The sequence below is a fragment of the Cygnus olor genome, chromosome W (assembly GCF_009769625.2).
Source record: "Cygnus olor isolate bCygOlo1 chromosome W, bCygOlo1.pri.v2, whole genome shotgun sequence".
Classification (NCBI taxonomy): domain Eukaryota; kingdom Metazoa; phylum Chordata; class Aves; order Anseriformes; family Anatidae; genus Cygnus; species Cygnus olor.
This window is the reverse complement of record NC_049199.1, coordinates 2,776,435-2,797,658: the sequence shown is the minus strand read 5'-3', so window position 1 is coordinate 2,797,658 and position 21,224 is coordinate 2,776,435. Positions and strand designations below refer to the sequence as shown.

The 21,224-nt window shown below is 43.2% G+C and overlaps 1 long non-coding RNA gene across 1 annotated transcript; it reads right to left on the bottom strand.

Moving 5' to 3' along the window:
• Positions 1–968: 968 nt before the first annotated feature.
• Positions 969–18,260, bottom strand: LOC121062435. The gene is made up of 3 exons (XR_005815553.1): positions 18,107–18,260; positions 12,418–12,420; positions 969–980 (listed from the first exon to the last, which is right to left on the bottom strand). It is a non-coding gene; the product is annotated as an uncharacterized LOC121062435 (long non-coding RNA).
• Positions 18,261–21,224: the final 2,964 nt, after the last annotated feature.

Sequence of the window (21,224 nt, the reverse complement as noted above, 5' to 3'; positions counted from 1 at the left end):
AGTAAGGGAAGAAGCCTCTCCTAAGAAGGAGGGAGAAGGGGAGAAGGCAGGCACCTCTAAAGCAGAGCCATCACAAAAACAGCAGGAAGAAGAGATGGAAATCATAAAGGAATCAGAAACCACTCGATCCCTATCCCTGAGTGAGTTGCGAGAAATACGAAAGGATTATGGTCGACACCCAGGTGAACACATCCTCACCTGGCTGCTTTGATGCTGGGACACTGGGGCCAATAGCCAACAATTAGAAGGCAATGAAGCCAAACAGCTGGGATCCCTCTCTAGAGAAAGGGTCATTGAGAAAGGAATTGGGAGAGGGACACAGGTTCTCAGCCTCTGGAGGCGACTCCTGGCAGCTGTGAAAGAAAGGTATCCCCATTAGGAAGATATTGTCTATCAAGTAGGCAAGTGGGCCACTATGGATAAAGGTCTCTAGCATCTGCGGGAATTAGCTGTGCTGGAGATGATTTCTAGTGATTTGGACAATGCCCAGACACCTCAAGATCCCGATGAAGTCCAGTGCACAACATCCATGTGGCGTAAATTGGTGCGGAGTGCACCATCATCACATGCCAGTACACTGGCAGGAATTCATTGGGACGAGGGGATGGGACCAACAGTGTATACTATATCCTGCCAGCTTCAAAAATATGAAGACAATCTCTCTGCTCCGCTACGGGCCTGTGTCTCAGCTGTGGAGAAACTATCCGAAAGACTTGACCACCTCGTAGAACGAGCATCTTCCTCCTCATCCAGACGGAGTGATATTTCAGCTGCTAAGAATCAGTATTTTCCTGCTCGAGAGAGAGAGTATCCAAGACGCACACCACGTGGCACCTTGTAGTTTTATCTGCGTGACCACGGGGAAGATATGAGGAAATGGGATGGTGTACCTACTTCAACCCTAGCTGCTCGGGTACGTGAACTGAAAGGAAATACAGCAGAAAGAAGAGGGGCTCCTAAGAAAAATGCTGCTCTGGTTTCTTTTGGGCAGTTCCCCAGAGGCAGTAGAAGGGCTGATGTTATTCTCGACCCTGATGAAGGGACCTCTGCTTCTCATTTGCAAGAATTAAGTGGCAGACACTCCAACCAGGACTAGAGGGGCCCTGCCTCTGGCCAGGTAGAGGAGAGGGATAACCGGATTTATTGGACTGTGTGGATCCGATGGCCTGGCACACTGGAACCACAAGAGTACAAAGCTTTAGTGGACACTGGCGCACAATGTACCTTAATGCCATCAGGCTACCGAGGGACAGAACTCATCTGTATCTCTGGAGTGACAGGGGGATCCCAACAATTAACTGTATTGGAAGCTGAAGTGAGTGGCAAAAGCATCCCATCGTGACTGGCCCGGAGGCTCCATGCATTCTTGGCATAGACTACCTCAAGAGAGGGTACTTCAAGGATCCAAAAGGGTACCGGTGGGCTTTTGGCATAGCTGCCTTGAGCACAGAGAAGATTAGGCAGCTGTCTACCCTGCCTGGCCTTTCAGAAGACTCTTCCGTTGTAGGATTGCTGAAGGTTGAAGAACAGCAGGTACCAATCGCTACCACAACAGTGCACCGATGGCAATATTGCACCAACCGAGACTCCCTGATTCCCATCCATGAGTTGGTTCATCAACTGGAGAGCCAAGGAGTGATCAGCAAGACTCACTCACCCTTTAATAGTCCTATATGGACAGTGCAAAAGTCTAATGGCGAGTAGAGGCTAACAGTGGACTATCGTGGCCTGAATGAAGTCACGCCACCGCTGAGTGCTGCAGTGCCGGACATGCTAGAATTTCAGTACGAACTAGAGTCAAAGGCAGCCAAGTGGTACGCCACAATTGATATTGCTAATGCATTTTTCTCCATCCCTCTAGCAGCAGCATGCAGGCCGCAGTTTGCTTTCACCTGGAGGGGCATCCAATACACCTGGAATCGACTGCCCCAGGGGTGGAAACACAGCCCTACCATTTGCCATGGACTGATCCAGTCTGCGCTGGAACAAGGGGGAACTCCTGAACACCTGCAGTACATTGATGACATCCTCGTGTGGGGCAACACAGCAGAAGAAGTTTTTGAGAAAGGGAAGAAAGTAATCCAAATTCTCCTGAAAGCTGGTTTTGCCATTAAACAGAGTAAGGTCTCTGAGGTCAGGTCTCAAGGGACCTGCACAGGAAATCCAGTTCTTGGGGGTAAAATGGCAGGATGGACATCACCATATTCCGATGGATGTGATCAATAAAATAACAGCAATGTCTCCGCCAACTAGCAAAAAAGAAATGCAAGCTCTCCTAGGCCTTCCTTGTGGGATTCTGGAGAATGCATGTCCCAGGCTATAGTCAGCTTGTGAGTCCTCTATATTGAGTGACTCGAAAGAGAAACAATTTCGAGTGGGGCCCCGAGCAACAACAGGCCTTTGAACAAATCAAACAAGAAATAGCTCCTGCAGTAGCCCTTGGGCCTGTCCGTACAGGACCAGCTGTGCAAAACATACTTTAGACTGCGACCGGGGAGCATGGCCTGACCTGGAGCCTCTGGCAGAAAACCCCAGAAGAAACTCGAGGTCGACCTCTGGGTTTCTGGAGCCAGGGGCTATCAAGGATCAGAAGCCAATTACACCCCAACTGAAAAGGAGATACTCACGGCATATGAGGGTGTTTGAGCTGCTTCAGAAGTTGTGGGTACAGAAGCACAGCTCCTCTTGGCACCACGGCTACCTGTGTTACACTGGATGTTCAAAGGGAAAATCCCCACTACACACCATGCGACCGATGCTACGTGGAGTAAGTGGATAGCGTTAATTACACAGCGGGCTCGAATGGGAAAGCCTAATCGCCCAGGAATCCTGGAAGAGATCATGGACTGGCCGGAAGGCAGAGATTTCGGAGTGCCGACAGAAGAGGTAACCCGTGCTGAAGAGGCACCACCATATACTGAGTTGCCAGAAGACAGAAAGCAGTATGTGTTGTTCACTGACGGATCCTGCCGTGTGGTAGGGAGCCATCGGAAATGGAAAGCTGCTGTGTAGAGTCCCACACGACAAGTCGTGGAGGCCATGGAAGGGGAAGGGGAGTTGAGTCAGTATGCAGAAGTAAAAGCCATACAACTGGCCCTAGAGATTGCCAAAAGAGAAAAATGGCCAGTACTGTATCTCTACACTGATTCATGGATGGTGGCAAATGCTCTGTGGGGGTGACTGCAGCAATGTAAACAGAGCAACTGGCAGCGCAGAGGTAAACCTATCTTCCACATAGCCTTTACTTGTTTTGTTTAGTTTTCCCTTTCCCCCTCCCTTTTCCCCTTTCCCTTTTTTTCTTTCCCCTTTAGTTAAATTGTTATTTGTTTAGTTAAATTGTTTAGTTAAATTGTTTAATTAATAATAATCTTTCCTTAATAATTATTTCTTTTTTCTTTTAATTAAATCATCCTTATCTCAACCCGTGAGTTATTCTTTCCTTTACTTCTTCCCCTCCTCATCTAAGGAGGAGGAGTGAGAGAGTGGTTGTGGTGTTCAGCTGCCTAGCACGGTAAAACCACCACAGACGGAAGGCTGAGTGTCCCAAGTGTTTTCCCGAAGTCCCGTGGATTTATGATTGGGACAGGGCCCATCAAGAATCTGAAACAGTAAAGTTTGTATGTGGGAAGAAAAGTTTAACCCCAGAGAATTGGGACGTTTGGGAAGAAGATTGGGAAAAGATGGTAAAAACCTGCAATAAAAGCTTTGTGTGGAAATTGAAACAAGGGACAGTAACTAATAAGGAATGATAATTAAAAAAAAAAAAGAGGGAATAGGGAATCAAGGAAATGGTTCATACCCAGAACAAAGACGTTTTAAAGGAAAGCCCCCTTGGGTGCATATTGGCACATTGGAAGGATATTGTCGGAACTGGGAGCACAGAAAGAGAACTCTCATTAAGTATTGCAGTCAATGGTGGCCACTATATAAGCTTGAGGATGGAGCTAAATGGCCACTTTATGGATCAATCGACTATAACACTATCTTGCAATTAATGTTTTTGAGGAGAGAAGGAAAATGGGATGAAATGTTGTATACTGATATGTTGTTTCAGCATCCTGGAGGGAAAAAGGTGTGGAATTAAGTTAGCCCCTTACTGAGCCTTTGGTGAAAGTACAGGCTGGAGAAAGATAAAAAGAAGTCTTGAGTAGCTGTGAGTAGAGGCTCCTCCAAGGAAAATACCCAGGGCGCACCTAGGGGCGTCTGCTCCGCAGTCCATCCCGCAGCTGAGAAGACTGTCTCAGAGTGCTATCAACTCTCTCAGAGTGCTATCTTCACAATGGCCTGGGCTATAGAAATCCCTTATCTTCCAGAGCTATCCTGTCTCAGTACTGTCCTTGTGATTAGTTTGCAATATCTATAGAAATCTCTTATCCTCCAGGGCTATCCTGTCTCAGTCCCTGCTATAGTTCTATAGTTAACCCTTTAGCATCCATTTCTTACCTCACCACATTCATGGACATTAATAGTAATAGGCTTAAAGACTGTTTTTTATGTTACACATTTGCCAGAATTCAGAAAACTTTGCTATGTTCATGTTTCAATTGGTACCTTTTCTGCCTGTATTTTTTGCATCTGTCCATGCAAGAGAAAAGGCAAAAGATGTGTGTAAACATCTTCTGTCAGCTTTTGCGCCATTAGGAATCCCAGAAACGAGAAAACAGATAATGGGACAGGATATGTGGCCCACGCAACCCACTTTTTTCAACAGTGGGGCATTCAACATCTGACGGGTAAACCTCATTCTTCCATGGGTCAAGCAATTATTGAACAGGCCCATGGTACCCTAAAAGCTATGCTTCTAAAACAAAAAAGGGGGAGTATGGGTATGACCCCCCAGGAAAGGATAGCTAAAGCATGCTATGTTCTTAATTTTTTAAATGGATGAACAGAGGAAGGTCCTCCAATTCACAAACATTTTAATCATAATACCTTAAACTCAGTTACAAGTCATGGTAAAAAAATTAAGCACCAATCATTGGGAAGGGCCCTACTCTCCAATAACTTGGGGCTGAGGTTATGCTTGTGTTTCAATAGGAGCCAGTCTAAGATGGGTGTCAGCACGATGGGTCCGTCCGTCCATCTCATCATCTACCTTAACATGATCACAGCACTCTCCTCAGCGATTTGGATTCCAGCTCAACCAAAAAGCAACATATAGGAGGGTCCTGATGGCAGGACCCACAAACAGGAGCTCCAGGAGCTGGAGGGACAGCCAGAGCCCCCCGCTGGGCAGTACTCAGTGCCTGCCTCTCCCAGGGATGTGATTACAAAGTTTGTTAAAGATAGGATTAGTATGCCTGATAGTTTTTCTCTGTGTTTTAATTTGTGTTAATCGTGCTTTCTTTATTTGTGTTAATCGTGCTTTCTTTGTTAGATGGGGGCCATGGGGGTCGACAAACCCCATGGTTGGTGATAACATCAGACTCCTGATGATGAAGCCATGTAAAGAAGTTAATAAGAAGTTAGAAGGAACAAAGAAGGGTGATTCAGGAGAAGCCTTGCTGTCTCGGACTGCTTGTTCTCCAGCCCTTAAGACATGGAAGTTGCTAAGTGTTTGCTGTTGCCGGGCGAAGTTGTTAACCAATGAATAGTTAGTGAAGTACCACTGGTAGAACTAATGGTGTAAGAAGGGAGCCTGTCCTCAATAAAGTAGTTGAAGTTATTGATCCTTAAAGAAACCCTCGTGTCCGTGTGTGTGGTCTTTACGCCACAGAGGGGGGCGCTCTTGGTTCTGCCTAACCCTCATCGTCTGTTCTTGTGAGGGCTGCCGGGTCATGGCAGCTCCTCCATACCAAAGAGGCTCTAACCGCTTGGCTTGCTTGATTGCAGCACGTTTCACAATCATGAAGAACCTGTGCAATAGTGTCCAAGGTCAAGTCCATCCCTCAATCAGGAGCCCATCTCTATACTGTATCTCTTCCTTGGTGGCCTGAGGGGTCACGGGCCCTCCGAGCTTTAAATAATTCACCCTTATGTTGCCAGTCCAGATCCACCTGAGCCACTTCAATCTCAGCAGCCTGATCCACCTGCTGGTTGTTTTGATATTCTTCTGTACTTGGTCTTGCTGGGATGGAGTTAATAAACACTAGAAATCAGGCCTTTATTGTTGCCTCATGGAAAAATAAACACCTATTTAGGATAAAAAACACAGTATACATTTAATTTATCTCCTCGGAATTCCCATATAGAGTTCTGAGTTGTGTTCAGAATTTCAGATTCATAGTACATTCCTGACCAAGCCACTTGTCTCAGTAGACTAAATTTTGCTAATTTTTTTTTTTTTTTTTTTTTTTTACAAATCATGAAGGATGGTTTAGTGTGTGATCAGACTCCAGAGCAGTGCACAAAGCCCCCTTCCACTCAGTGTCACCTCTTCTGCTTTGAGGGAAGTTGCAGGTCTGGGGAAGATTGCTTTTCAGCTCTGCCTGGCCATCACTAAGATTTTGGTAGCTAAACTTGGATGCTGTGGGAAACTGTTCCACTTAAATGTTTTTGTAGGTGAGGGTAGAAGAGTGGCAAGATCAAAAAGACCCAGATGTCTTTTCCTGCATGCTGATGGGAATGGTGGTGGGGATGTGAAGAACTGGAGTTGCCCACCTCAAGTAAAAGGGGCAAGACTCCTGTGAAGCATCTCATTAGATGCGCTGCTGCAGGGAGAAAGAAGTGGCTGGAGGAGAGAGAAGACATTAACTGTAGTTAAAGAATGAAATGTTAACCACTCTGGTTCTGTCTGAAAGATACTTCAAGAAAATGTCTGTTAGCATATTACCTGAGGAAGGGCAGAAAAGGGTGAGATGAGTAACAATCACCACTGTGCTAGCACATGGCAGAGAAGAATATGGTACTGCTGAGAAAGTTGTCTAAGGAATTCAGTGATCATTGTCCAGTGACCTGTCTGTCTATGAAAAACATTCATGTTCTCTGCAAACGAATGAAGCTTTGAGTGGAAACTGTCAGTGTTCCTGTCCTGCTCAATATTAGCAATGAGATGTTTGTTGCTTAATATTAGCAATGGGATATGTCACATTTCTCCTAGCTGATGGTTTGAATCTCCCCTTGTACACACTTACATTTCCCTCCTTTTCTTTTTGAATTTCTGGGTAGAGCTGTTGTGTCATCTGGTGAATTGTATTGACTGTACTGTTTGAACTGCATTATGTTTTTGTTTTTTTTCGGTGGGAGGATTGAAAGAATTATTTGAAAGATAATTAGTATCCTCTTTTGATGACTCATAATCACAAACTATTTTTTCATTATCAGTTGTGGATCCATTAATATAGTCATCTTTAGGTATGTACTGGATCTGGTTGGGATGGAGTATCTGTGACTTTGGTGAATCCCTATCCACGTAGTGTCTGACTGTGGGTTCTTTGGGTCAGTTTTTTTGGGTGTGACATAACCCATATGACTACTTGGGTATCATGCTGTTGTCCAGGAATTTCTTGTGAATGGTGGCATTTTACTCCTACCATTATTTTTGCCTTCTTCTTTCTACCAGTGCCTCCCAGTGTTCATCTCATTTTTTGTGACTTACAATTCTGGAACAATAGAAAAAAAATAATGATGGGAATTAGAATTTGTTCAGGTTCAGCCTTTAATTCTGTAGTTCTTTTAGTGCAAAATTGGAGTAAAGGTCATATCCGCTTTAATTTGCCTGGCTTACTGTATGATTTTCTCAGCTAGCCTGCTGGACTAAAGGCAATAAGGGCTTTAGTTATGGGTATGAAGCAGCAATCCTTTACGAACCTAGAAAATCCCTCTGAAGCCAGTTGTAATCTATTATCTCAAATTAGTTCTTTCCAACTAAGAGACTGTGTGAGAAGAATCCCTGAAGCTGCAGTAGTTCCAACAGCTATTTTTCTGGTTTTAATGATGAATATCATACATAACTCTGTAATTCACTGTCCAGCCCTCTGCAAACTCTGGTCTATGCGGTCCTAATTTCTGTGTCCTGACATCTGTATCATGGTACCTATAACCTCCTGCTCCCATGAAATGAATTTACATTATTCCCAGTGCTGTCAGGGAGATTTCACAGAGTCAAAAATAAGATTTGTTCCAGTGAAAGTATTATGAATATATGTTTGCTGAATCTTTTTGTTTCTTTGTTTGCTTGTTTTTTGTTTTACCTATTAATATAAACTAAGACCTGTTCTGAGCCATTGTAATTGTTACCACTATACTGGGTCCGGCTGGGATGGAGTTAACTTTCCCTGCAGCAGCCCATATAGTGCTGTGCTCTGCACTTGTAGCTAGAGCAGCCCTGATATCACACCAATGTTTTGTCTATTGCTGAGCAGTACTGGCACTGCATCAAGACTCTCTCGGAATCCATCCAGGAGCCAGTAGGCTGGGGGTGGGCAAGAAGTGGGGAGGGGACATCACCAGGGCAGCTGACCTAAACTGACCAAAGGGATATGCCATACCACATGATGTCACACTTAGCAATAAAAGGTGGGAAATGGGAAGGAGAGGGGGGCTCTTGTTATGAAGATGTCTGTCCTCCCAAACAGCCACTATGCGTATTGAGACCCTGCTTCCCAGGATATGGCCAATCATCACTCATTCATGGGAAGTAGAGAATATTTTTTATCTTCTCTCTGTGCTTCCATGTGGCCTTTGCTTGTTTTTTCTCTCTTTCTTTTCCCTTTAATTAAATTATCCTTATCTCAACATGTGAAGGGTTTTTTGTTTGTTTGTTTTTTTTGTTTGCATTTGTTTTTCCTCTCTAGCATATTTTCTTCTCCCACACTTCTTCTTCTGAGGAGGAGTGAGAGAGCAGTTGTGGTGGAGTTTCGCTGCCCAGAGGGGAAAGCCACCAGTCCTTTCTGGCACCCAACTTGGGGCTTGAAGGGTTGAGATAACAATAGATTTGATCAGAGCGCTTTAGAGGAAACTTGCAATTATCATAATTAGTTAGCAGTTGCTAGTCACAGTGTTGTCTGGTTTGCTCTTAATATTTTTCTATGTGATTCCGTTTCATGTGATTCATGCCACGTTCTCACTTTTGCTATATATCAGATCTGAGAGCTTGCTAAAGGCTGTGTTTGTTTTGTTTTGTTTTTCAGTTTGCTGTGCTGTAAAGCACTGGCCTTGATCCTAATCTGGTATTTGGGCCCTGCATTGCTATCATCTCTGTCCTTTGGGAACTCTCTCTTGGAGACTATTAATAACAACACTGTTTTCTCCTCTGGAAGTCAGTTTGTGGGCGATATCAGGAATGGTACCGCTGCCTTCTTTCCCTATGGGCTAATTACAGTAGCTTTTGAGTATTTAGAACATCCATGGGTAACCAACATACTCCTATTGCTAGGTCTCCAGAATGTGTTGGGTTTTTTTTGTCCTAAGGTTAAACAATTAGTTAGGAATACCACTCAGGTATCTGCCCAGAGACAGTGTGGTGGTGGGTGGCAAGGTATGTGGGAGGATACGGGCAGGTACCTGTCATGGTCGTCTCCTCTGATGGTTTTGAACTTCACCCCTGAACAAGTGCAGAATACTAAAAAACGGCTTGCTGCACTGTGCTGGGGTCTGGCCTGCGCCTATCAAATGGTAGTTAACACTATTCAGCACCTTCAGGGGGAGGAGGAGGTCTCTGAATCTGATGACCAGATAGCGCACACAGTAGCTAAATCAGAGGGCCAACAATCAATGGTATCGATTTTCCCTATAGTCAAGATGAAAAAAAATTGAAGTACAAGTCAACTCATTTAGTAAGGGAAAAAGCTCCTCCTGGGAGATTTCAGGAGGGAGAAGTGGAAGGGGCAGGAAGCTCTAAAGCAGAGCCATCAAAAAACACAAGGAAGAAGAGACAGAAAACATAAAAGAGTCAGAAACCACACAATCCCTATCCTTGAGTGAATTGTGAGATATATGAAGGGATTTCAGCCGTCACCCAGGTGAGCACACTCTCACCTGGTTGTTCGGATGCTAGGACACTGGGGCCAATAGACAGGAACTAGAAGGCAAGGAAGTCAAGCATCTGGAATATCTCTCTAGGGAAAGGGTCGTTGACAGAGAAATTGGTAGAGAGTCACAGGTTCTCAGCCTTTTGAGGCAACTCCTGTCAGGTGTGAAGGAAAAGTATCTCTGCATGGAAAATATTATATATCACCTAGGCAAGCGGATCACCATGGAGAAAGTTCTCCAGCACCTGAGGGAAGTAGCTGTGCTGGAGATGGTTTACAGTGATTTGGACAATGACCAGACACCCAAAGATCCCGATGAAGTCCAGTGCACATGGTCCACGTGGCAGAAGTTTGTAAAGGGTGCACCATCATCACATGCTAGCATGCTGGCAGCAATGAATTGGAAAGATGGGATGGGACCATGGGGTGAATGTTATGTCCAGCCACCTTCAGCGATATGAAGAAAATCTCTCTGCCTCACTACAGGCCTGCATCTTGTCTATGGGGAAACTGTCCCAATAGGTCCACCACCTTGAAGACCATATATCTTCCTCCTCACCCAGATGGACCAGTATCTTGGCCATTAAGAGTCAGAATTTTCCTGCTTGAGGGAGAGAGTACCATCGACGCACAGCACATGGCACCCCGTGGTTTTATCTGCATGACCACAGGGAAGATATGAGGAAGTGGGATGGCAAACCTACCTCAACCCGAGAAGCTTGGGTAGGTGAACTGTAAGGAAAAGAAGGGGTCTGAGAAGGCAAAAGGGGGTCTCCTAGGAAAATAACTGCTCCTGTTTCTGTTGGGCAGTGCCACAAAGGGAGTAGAAGAGCTGATGTTACTCCTGACCCTGATGAAGGAACTCTGCTTCACATTTGCAAGAATTAAGTGACAGATACTCCAAGCAGGACTAGAGGGACCCTGCCTCTGGCCAGGCAGAGGAAAGGGACAACTGGATTTACTGGACTGTGTGGATCTGATGGCCTGGCACACCGGAACTGCAGGAGTACAGTGCTCTAGTGGACACCAGCACGCAGTGTACCCTAATACCATCAGGCTACCAAGGGGCAGAACCCATCTGTATTTCTGCAGTACCAAGGGGATCCCAATAGCTAACTGTATTGGAGGCTGAGGTGAGCCTAACTGGGAATGAGTGGAAAAAGCACCGTATTGTGACTGGTCCAGGTGCTCTGTGCATGCTTGGCATAGACTACCTCAGGAGAGGGTACTTCAAGGTTCCAAAAGGGTACCGGTGGGCTTTTCGCATAGCTGCCTTAGGGACGGAGGAAATTAAACATATGTCTACCTTGCCCGGTCTCTCGGAAGACCCTTCTGTTGTGGGGCTCCTGAGGGTCGAAGAACAGCAGGAGATGATCGCTACTACACTGGTGCACTAGCAGCAATATCGCGCTAACCAAGACTCCCTGATTCCCATCCATGAGTTGGTTCATCAACTGGAGAGCAAAGGAGTGATCAGCAAGACTCACTCACCCTTTAATAGTCCTATATGGCCAGTGCAAAAGCCTAATGGTGAGTGGAGGCTAACGGTGGACTATCACGGCCTGAACGAAGTCACGCCACTGCTGAGTGCTGCAGTGCCGGACATGCTAGAACTCCAGTACGAACTAGAGTCAAAGGCAGCCAAGTGGTACGCCACAATTGATATTGCTAATGCATTTTTCTCCATCCCTCTGGCAGCAGCATGCAGGCCACAGTTTCTTTTCATGTGGAGGGGCCGCCAGTACACCTGGAATCGACTGCCCCATGGAAACACAGCCCTACCATTTGCCATGGACTGATCCAGACCACACTGGAACAGGGGGAGGCTCCTGGACAGCTGCAGTACATTGCATGACATCATTGTGTGGGGCAAAACAGCAGAAGAATTTTTGAGAAAGGGAAGAAAATAATCCAAATTCTCCTGAAAGCTGGTTTTCACAGAATCATACAATATCCCAAGTTGGGATGAACCCATAAGGATCCTCAAGTCCAACTCCTGGCACCACACAGGTCTACCCAAAAATTCAGACCATATGACTAAGAGCACAGTCCAAACGCTTCTTAAACTCCGACAGCCTTGGTGCCGTGACTACGTCCCTGGGGAGCCTGTTCCAATGTGTGACAACCCTCTCAGTGAAGAACCTCTTCCTGATATCCAGCCTGAACCTCCCCTGTTGCAGCTTGACACCATTCCCTCGGGTCCTATCACTGGCGACTAAAGAGAATAGATCGGTTTTGCCATTAAATGGAGTAAAGGTCAAAGGATCTGAACAGGAAATCCAGTTCTTGGGGGTAAAATGGCAGAATGGACGTTGCCACATCCCAATGGATGTGATCAACAAAATTACTGCTTTGTCTTTGCCAACTAGCAAAAAAGAAATGCAAGCTCTCCTAGGCCTTGTGGGATTCTGGAGAATGCATGTTCCAGGCTATAGTCAGCTTGCAAGTTCTCTATATCGAGTGACTTGAAAGAGGAACTATTTTGAGTGGGGCCCTGAGTAACAACAGCCTTTGAGCAAATCAAACAAGAAATAGCCTGTGCAGTAGCCCTTGGGCCCGTCTGTACAGGACCAGCTGTGCAAATTGTACTTTACACTGCAGCTCTTTGGTAAGTCTGGGTCACCTGTCCTGGCTGTGTCCCCTCCCAACTTCTTGTGCACCCCAAGTACTCCTCTTCAGAAGGGCAGCATAAGAAGCAGAGAAGTCCTTGGCTCCATGTAAGCACTGCTCTGCAACAACTAAAAACAGTGGTATGTTATCTCTAATATTTTCATCAAAAATACAAAAGACAGAATTGTGTGAGCATTTACAAAGAAAATTAACTCTGTTCCAGCTAAAACCATGACATAGCTACAGTGAAAAAAGATGCAATTGAAACTAAGCGCTGAAAACAGGAAAATACAAGTTTTAAATATAATACATTGCCCTGTATTTGGCTGAGTCAATTTTCCTCCTAATAGCTGGTATGGTGTTGTGGTTTTGGATTTAGGATGAGAATAATGCTATTCTTATATTGATCAAAAAATCCCTAAAATTCTTATATGTACCATGAAAACTGTTTTATTATCCAGACATATTTCTCATCTTGTTCATAGACACTTTAAGAATATCACAGTATAAGAAAGATATAAAACTGTTAGAGAGTGTCCAAAGGAGGGCTACGAAGATGGTGAAGGGTCTAGAGGGGAAAACATATGAGGAGCGGCTGAAGTCACTTGGATTGTTCACCCTGAAGAAGAGGAGACTGAGGGAAGACCTCATTGCAATCTACAGCTTCCTCATGAGAGGGAGTGGAGAGGCAGGTGCTGATCTCTTCTCTCTGGTGACCAGTGATAGGACCTGAGGGAATGGCTTGAAGCTGCGACAGGGGAGGTTCAGGCTGGATATCAGGAAAAGGTTTTTCACCAAGAGAGTGGTTGGACTCTGGAACAGGATCCCCAGGGAAGTGGTCACGGCACCGAGCCTGCCAGAGTTCAAGAAGTGTTTGGACTCTGCTCTCAGACACATGATCTGATGATTTATTTATTTATTTATTTTGGGGGGTGGTCTTTTGGGGACCCAGAAGTTGGACTCGATGATCCTTGTGGGTCCCTTCCAACTTGGATATTCTATGATTCTATGGAATTCACAATTATATGAATAGGAATGACTGCTTACATTTCTTCCAAGTATCCAAGGGTGGTGAATCATAACATTTCATTGAACATGAATCATAACATCATAACATCATAACATCATAACACTCATTGAACATGAGTCAGTATTATTATTGTGAAAAAAAAGGAAGTCTGCATAAACATATAAAAATGCATATATCCTTTGCAGGAAATGTGAAATGTTTCTTCATGTATCAACACTGATAAGACTTCAATAAAAGCATTACAGCCATGCTGTGGGGACAAGGAACAGGAGTGTTGAAAGGTCTAGAAAACTGAAAGCTTTAAGAAAAGCATTGAAAAACTGGACTTGTTTAGAAAGCATAAGCTGGTAGGTAGATAGGTAGATGTGATAACAGTTCTTGAATATGTAAAAGGTTTCTGCAAAGAAAAATAATGTCAGCATGTCAGTGCCCTTGAAGAAGCCAGTTTCATTAGATGGTGAAAACACTACAGTTTTAAGCTTCATACTGTATGTCTCAATTGCTTTTCTTTATACATTCCTTCTGAATTTAATAATGAATCAAGAATAAACAAATACATATTTTAACCCTTACATCAAAGGCGCTTGATTTAAATCAAGTCTATTGCAAAGTTCTGAGAAGTCCTCATGACTTCTGCTTGTAAATCTGTGTCAGATGAGTTAATGCTCTTGTGCTACCATTTGGAATTCATGTCTATATAACTGACACCTATAAAAAGATTCCCATTGCCTTGAGTAGTTTTCTATCAAACTTATGAGAGAATCTCCTCCAGAGCAAATCTGTAAATGATGCTGAACTTCTCTGGGCAACCTATTCCAGTGCCTTGCTACCCTCTGAGTAAAGAATTTCTTCCTTATATCTAATCTAAATCTACCCTCTTTTAGTTTAAAGCCATTACTCCTTGTCCTATCACTACACCCCCTGACAAAGAGTCCCTCCCCAGCTTTCCTGTAGGCTCCCTTTAGATACTGGAATACTACTATAAGGGCTCTCCAGAGCCTTCACTTCTCCAGGCTGGACAACCACAACTCCCTCAGTCCGTCTTCATAGGAGAGGTGTTCCAGCCCTTTGATACGTACCAAACCAGATCCCTGTTACCCAAGAAGCAATAGATAGAGAATATTACATTTATTTGAAAGAAAAATATCCATTAAAATTTCTCCTTCTCCCCCCCCAAATATTGCAGAATTTAAATATACAAAATTACGACTGAAAATTATGTAACATTTTTCATCTTCCAAACACACAAAACACACCCAGTGAGAAAAAATCTAGGATCACTGGTCATGAGATCAAACTGATAATAGGTCTGAAGAATTCAGCTACATTTGGCTGCAGTTAAATACCATAACTGGGTGCAATCAAGCTAGTTACAGTGGCATATAATGTTAATGTAATAACATTTCTTCTCATGACTTCCTTTCAGCTGCCTGACTGGGGATGCCTGACGCATTAGACCATGACCGAACTTTATCAGAAAAAAATACTATATTTTCATTAATTATATGAATACTTCTGTTGCTTTAACTCGGGTATTGTAGTGAAGAGCAGTGTATCACTGTTATTCACATGCAAAACAGTTAAAATCGGTTAATTCAGTGTATGTTTCATATTTAAATGCTGTTCTCCTTCAGCTGCACTCAGAAATTTTGTAAGTGTAATAGTCTATTGAATTAGTCCAATATGGTGTTATTGTTAGAAGCATAATATGACAAACTATAACTCAGTTTAATCCATGTTAACATAAAATAATTAATAATGCTGCATGTTGTGCCAGTATTAGATTTTGTTGTTACTGGTGTTGTTAGAGATGGACCCAGCCTAGTTTTACTGGTGACACAATTCAGGTTACAGCTATTAATTTCTGCAGAAAGAATTGACTAAATTCTTCTCGTCACTTTTTGGCATTGGAAAGACCTAAAAACATGTCACTCGCACAAAAAGGAGGAGTTGTAGCAGCATTCACAACACATTCTTACTCTCTAATAGCTTGTCATCCAAATAACTTAAGGCATTCCACTTAACTGTGCTTGATTTTGAGCACAAATACTTTAGGGGATGACCCATGGGAGAGAAATATTAAAGACCATATCTCTGTATTAATGCCCTTGCAGAAAATCAAGAAAGCAACTTTGGCTTTTCTTTGCTGTGAAAATGAGCAACATTATAAGAGTAACAAAAACAGGCCTTGGCTGTTATGGGCTTGCTGATCTGCTTGTGTCAATGCCATGACACTGGTATATATGATCTGACTATCAAGGCCTAATTAGGGAGCCCTCACAACTTTTCTTGAGACTAGAGAGTATAATTCTTTTCATCTTACATATGGAAAAGGATACAGGGCTCCTTTGCAGCAGTAGTCAAGTTAGCCTTAAGAGTAGGTCATAGGTCATTGGTCTTAATTCTCAAGCTAACATTACATATAAGTAACTAATGGAAGTTATGTTTAGAGTTTTCATTTATCTAACTGGCCTTATCTTTTTCCCCTTGGCAGTAGTTAGGCATCTCCAGATATCAGAGGGGCCTTTGTTGCTACTGAATTAGATACCTCTGATGATGGAGTGAGCTAATTTTGGAAACTGTCTTTCTTACCCCCTCACAGGTAGCAGGCTTGCAGTGCCATATGTAACTATGCCTTCACTGTTCAAATACACTGGGTTTCAAGCTCGGGAGGTGATTAGTGCAAAATCATAGAATCATAGAATCTTTTAGGTTGGAAAAGACCCATAAGATCATCAAGTCCAAACACCACCTAACACTACCAAGTCCACTGCTAAACCATGGCCCTAAGCACTGTATCCACATGTCTCTTAAATACCTCTAGGGGTGGTGACTCTACCACTTCCCTGGGCAGCCTGTTCCAATGCCTAAGCACCCTTTCTGTGAAGAAATTCTTCCTGATATCCAGTCTAAATCCCTGGACATATTTAAGAGGACATTATTGCAGATTCCTTTTTTTTTTTTTTTAAGTAATTGGCAACTCATCAATATTATTCCAGCTGATCTATTCATCATATTATTTGTTGGCTCTGTGGAATAATTGCCTAAAGTGACTAGGAAAATTAAATTAATATTCACATTTTAAAGAAAATGTACAGCATTGAAGAAGCTTTCAGGGTAGGGCGTAGCTGCATTACCTGAGTGTTCCCTAGGCTTCCAACCTTAGATGCTATCGCACTGGGGGAACCTGGTGTGCTGACTCTAAGGAACAGTATGGAGTGTAGAGCTGAGTGGAGACACCACAGCTAGGCTCTGTGGCAAGATGGGAACTCAATTGTTCTTGTGCACGAGACCGATAAGCTGCACATTTGCTACCCTGAGCCAAAGACCTGTCATGTTTTTGACAAAATGCTGTACTCTAGTGTACTTTTGCTCATTATAATATCATTACAATACCAAAACACACCTCCATCCCAAAAGAGGGGAGGAGGTGGAAGAGGGTGGATGGGGGGGAAGGTGCTTTTGGTTTCTTTCCTTTGTTTCTCACTTCTCTATCTTGTTAGTAATAGGCAATAAATCTTATTATCTCCCTACTCTGAGTCTGTTTTGCCCGTCACGATAATTAGTGCGCGATCTCCTCGTCCTTATCTCAACCCTTGAGCCCTTTGCATCGTATTTTCTCCCCCTTCCCCTTTGAGGAGGGGGAGTGAGAGAACAGCCGTGGTGGAACTCGACTGCCCACCTGAGTAAAACCGCCACACCATTGGACACCGAAAAATATTGGTAAACTTTCTCATTGACACCGGGGCCCAAATGTTGGTAATTACACGAGACAGCACAGACCCTGGGCATAACACCTGGTCGATGCAGCATTAAATTCATGGGAATCAATGGTGTGGAAAAAGAATTCTGATCCACAAAATATTCACTCTGGCTTCCAGAAGAACAAAAATTAAACAGGGCAGAAGTATTAGTCGGTGCTGCATATACTAATATTTTAGGATTTGACATACTGCATGGGCAAATGTGGAAACTCCCTGATGGAACTGTGTGGAGTTTCACGACACATCAAAGGGATTCAGGCACAGTGAGATTGAGTCTGTTACAAACATCCATACCCTTACCCCCCACTAAAATCACTAATATTCGGCAATATCTGTTTCCAGCAGCAGCACTTATGGGGATTGATGGGGTGGTAACAGAATTGGAAGAAAGAGGCATTATTAAAACGACTCATTCACTTTATAGTTTGCCAGTGTGGCCGGTAAAGAAACCAACCAAGCAATGGCATTTTACAGTGGATTACAGACAGTTAAATGCTAACACCACACCTTTGACTGCCGCAGTTCCAAACATGGCAGAGATAGTGAAAGCCTTCTGTGCATCTACCAATACAATCACCCCAAAGGTTTATTATAAACCAGAAGAACATCCTACAGGATTTTACACTGGACAACCTGTGCTGGTAAAAATGCCTCAGACTGGAACAGTAGCAATGCTATTAACTACTCCCAAATATCCCTACACATGGGAAGTCAAAGATTGTTATTTCACCCTCTTTCTAACCCTGCCAGTTGAATACAACCAAGCATATTTTATTTCCTTTTCTGTTCACAGGAATCCTGAGTGAACTGCATGTGGACAGCTGGAGAATCACAAATCAGCAGTTTGGATTGATAATGCTATGTTTTACCCTGACCTTAATGCAATCCCCTTTTGGTTCATAGCCAAAAAGGCCCAAAATTGCCATGGTCCCAAGCGCATGTTAAATACACTGGATTATGGGAATGCGTGCCATCAAGGAAAACTTAGGTACTGTGGTTGTACATGGAGCTGAGGTGTTTCACCATGACATCTAACCATGCATTGCCACAGTATAGTGCAAGCACTAGAACATCTCAAAAAAAAAAAAAAAAAGGACCTAAATCTCCCTACTTTAGTTTTATATGGAAACAAAATATTTTCAAAAGATGAATGGAGTTGGAATGCCCATTAGTCTAACTCCTTCCATCTGCAGCACAGGTCCTTACCTAATTAAAATGTGGGACAACAACAAGGTCTCTTTAACCCTATCTGGTCACTACAAAGGGTAGAGCTAGCGCTGCAAAATGTACCACCTTTTTGAGAACTGCCTACACCGACTGGTTAGCATGGTTACATGGACATTCTCTGAAACAATCTCGGCGCATGCCATGGGATACAACTGGGTTATTGGGAACAGGATTAGGTATATTAAATAGCATTGATGCTGAGGTCCTAATGAGTAAAATAACTGCTACTACAGACGACCTAAGGAAATTGGAACGACCAATAAAGTCATCCTTATCGGCCTTAGGAGCAAGTCAATGGCTTCTATCAGACATATTACCCCATTGGGAACAAATTGAAGAAAATGATCATCAATTAATTGTAAATGCCCTTGGAAAAACCCAAGGTGATACTTCCCTTGCCTTGAGCTGTATCCGAGCGTAGTTATGGATACAGCCTGTAGCAGCAGCTATTATTAGAGAGGGAGAAGGAGGAACTTTGCCCACTGAAAATCAAAAATTGATTTGGGATAATGCTTCAGAATTTGAAAAGGAGTTTCAAGCATGGTGGCAATTAGTCAACTTTACCTATTATGCAGAAAGTGATAAAATTATTGCCTTTATACTTATCATAAGCAATGCCACTGTATACAATGTATATCCAATCATTGCATTAGGACTCAGTCATAATGGAACTACACTTTATCCTAAGGAGCATAAAGTATGGACCCATCAAAAAGGAGGAAAGTGGCAAACAATTGATGTAAATGCATGTATTGTGCATGAACAAAAAGGCTTAATTTGTGAAAGTAACACACTCGAAGCCCAAGACATTTGTCTTGACACTGAACAAAATATTTGTCACTTTGAGATACAACCCAATGAAACCCTCGAAACTGTACTTGTATATATTGGGAAAGGCCGTGTTTGCAGGAGAACCCATTGTGATTCTATAGTCATAGATAATACTAACATAGATACCAGTAATCACTCTAATGTTTGTGTTTGTAATTTTACCAAAATTCTAGGATGATTTTAGTTACTCAGCTCCTGTCCCCTCTTACCAACTTATTACATTCAATTATATTTTGCTTCATGATCTGCTGCCTATTCCTATTGGAATGAACCTTACCCTTGCGAAGAAATTACTGTTACAAGAAGATTTTAAACACTTGATGAAACAAGTTCGAAAAAATGGACAAAAGACTAAAAACACTGTTGGTGGGACACTTTGTTTAGATGGTCACCAATTGCTACAGGAATCTTCAACAAGATGTTTCACCCTGTTGCTTTGTTAATACTCACTGTATTATGCTTTATACTAACAATTAGTTTGTATGTTAAACGTTGGATTATGATGAAACGTTTAGTATCCCTACACAATACACATACACTTGATAATCCTCATCCCGAGAATGTATGTGATATACCTAACACATTTCAAATGTCGTGAAGCTTGAGTGACTATAGTCACGGGGTGGACTATGTGGAGTAATTGCCTAAAGTAGCTAGGAAAATTAAACTAACATTCACATTTTAAAGAAAATGTACAGCACTGAAGAAGCTTTCAGGGTAGGGTGTAGCTGCACTACCTAAGCGTTCCCTAGGCCTCCAACCTTAGATGCTATCGCACTGGGGGAACCTGGTGTGCTGACTCTAAGGAACAGTATGGAGTGTAGAGCTGAGTGGAGACACCATGGCTAGGCTCTGTGGCAAGAGGGGGACTCGACTGTTTTTGTGCACACCGAGACCGATAAGCCACACTTTTGCTACCCTGAGCCAAAGACCTGTCATGTTTTTGACAAAATGTGTACTCTTGATAACACACTGATGTTTTAATTGTTGCAGAGCAGTGCTTACACTAAGCCAAGGTCTTTTCAGCTTCTCGCTCTGTCCTGCCAGTGGGCAGGCTGGGGGTGCAGCAGGAGCTGGGAGGGGACAGACCCAGGACAGCTGACCCAAACTGGCCAAAGGGGTATTCCATACTATCTGACATCATGCTGAACAATTAATATGGGGTGGATGGCCAGGGTAGGGGGAACCAGTTGCTCGGGGATAGGCTGGGCATCGGTCAGTGGGTGGTGAGCATTGCATTGTGCATCACTTGTTTGTACACATTATTAGTAGTAGCACTATTATCATTATCATTATTGTTTTGCTTTCTTTTCTGTCCTAATAAACTGTCTCTATCTCAATCCACAGTCTTTTATTCCTTTCTAATTCTCTCCCCCTTCCCAGAGAGGGAGGGGGGAGGGTGAGTGAATGGCTGTGCAGTGCTTAGCTGCTGGACGGGTTAAACCACAACAGGGAATGAGGTACTAATTAAAATATTTTCACAGAAAACTAAGCTAGACCCAAAATGGGAAGGACCATATATGGTTGATGATTTGCACAAATTATTAGAGCATATATGAGAATGGACAGAATATCTAAATTGCCGTCCATCATGATACAAAGGAAATACACCATGTTCTGGAGAGGGTTAAGAAGGATGGTGGATACCACTGGTGGAAATTACTATTGGGATGGCCTCACACCACTATTAGCGTTCTAAAACTTATGTTACATCTAATCATTGTATTGATGATAATGTTAGTTTGAGTCTGTTTAACAAATTTGATTTCCTTTTATGATAAGATCACCCATCTAGTCGATCAAGGGAAGCCAGCTGATGTGATCTTTTTGGATTTCAGTAAAGCTTTTGAT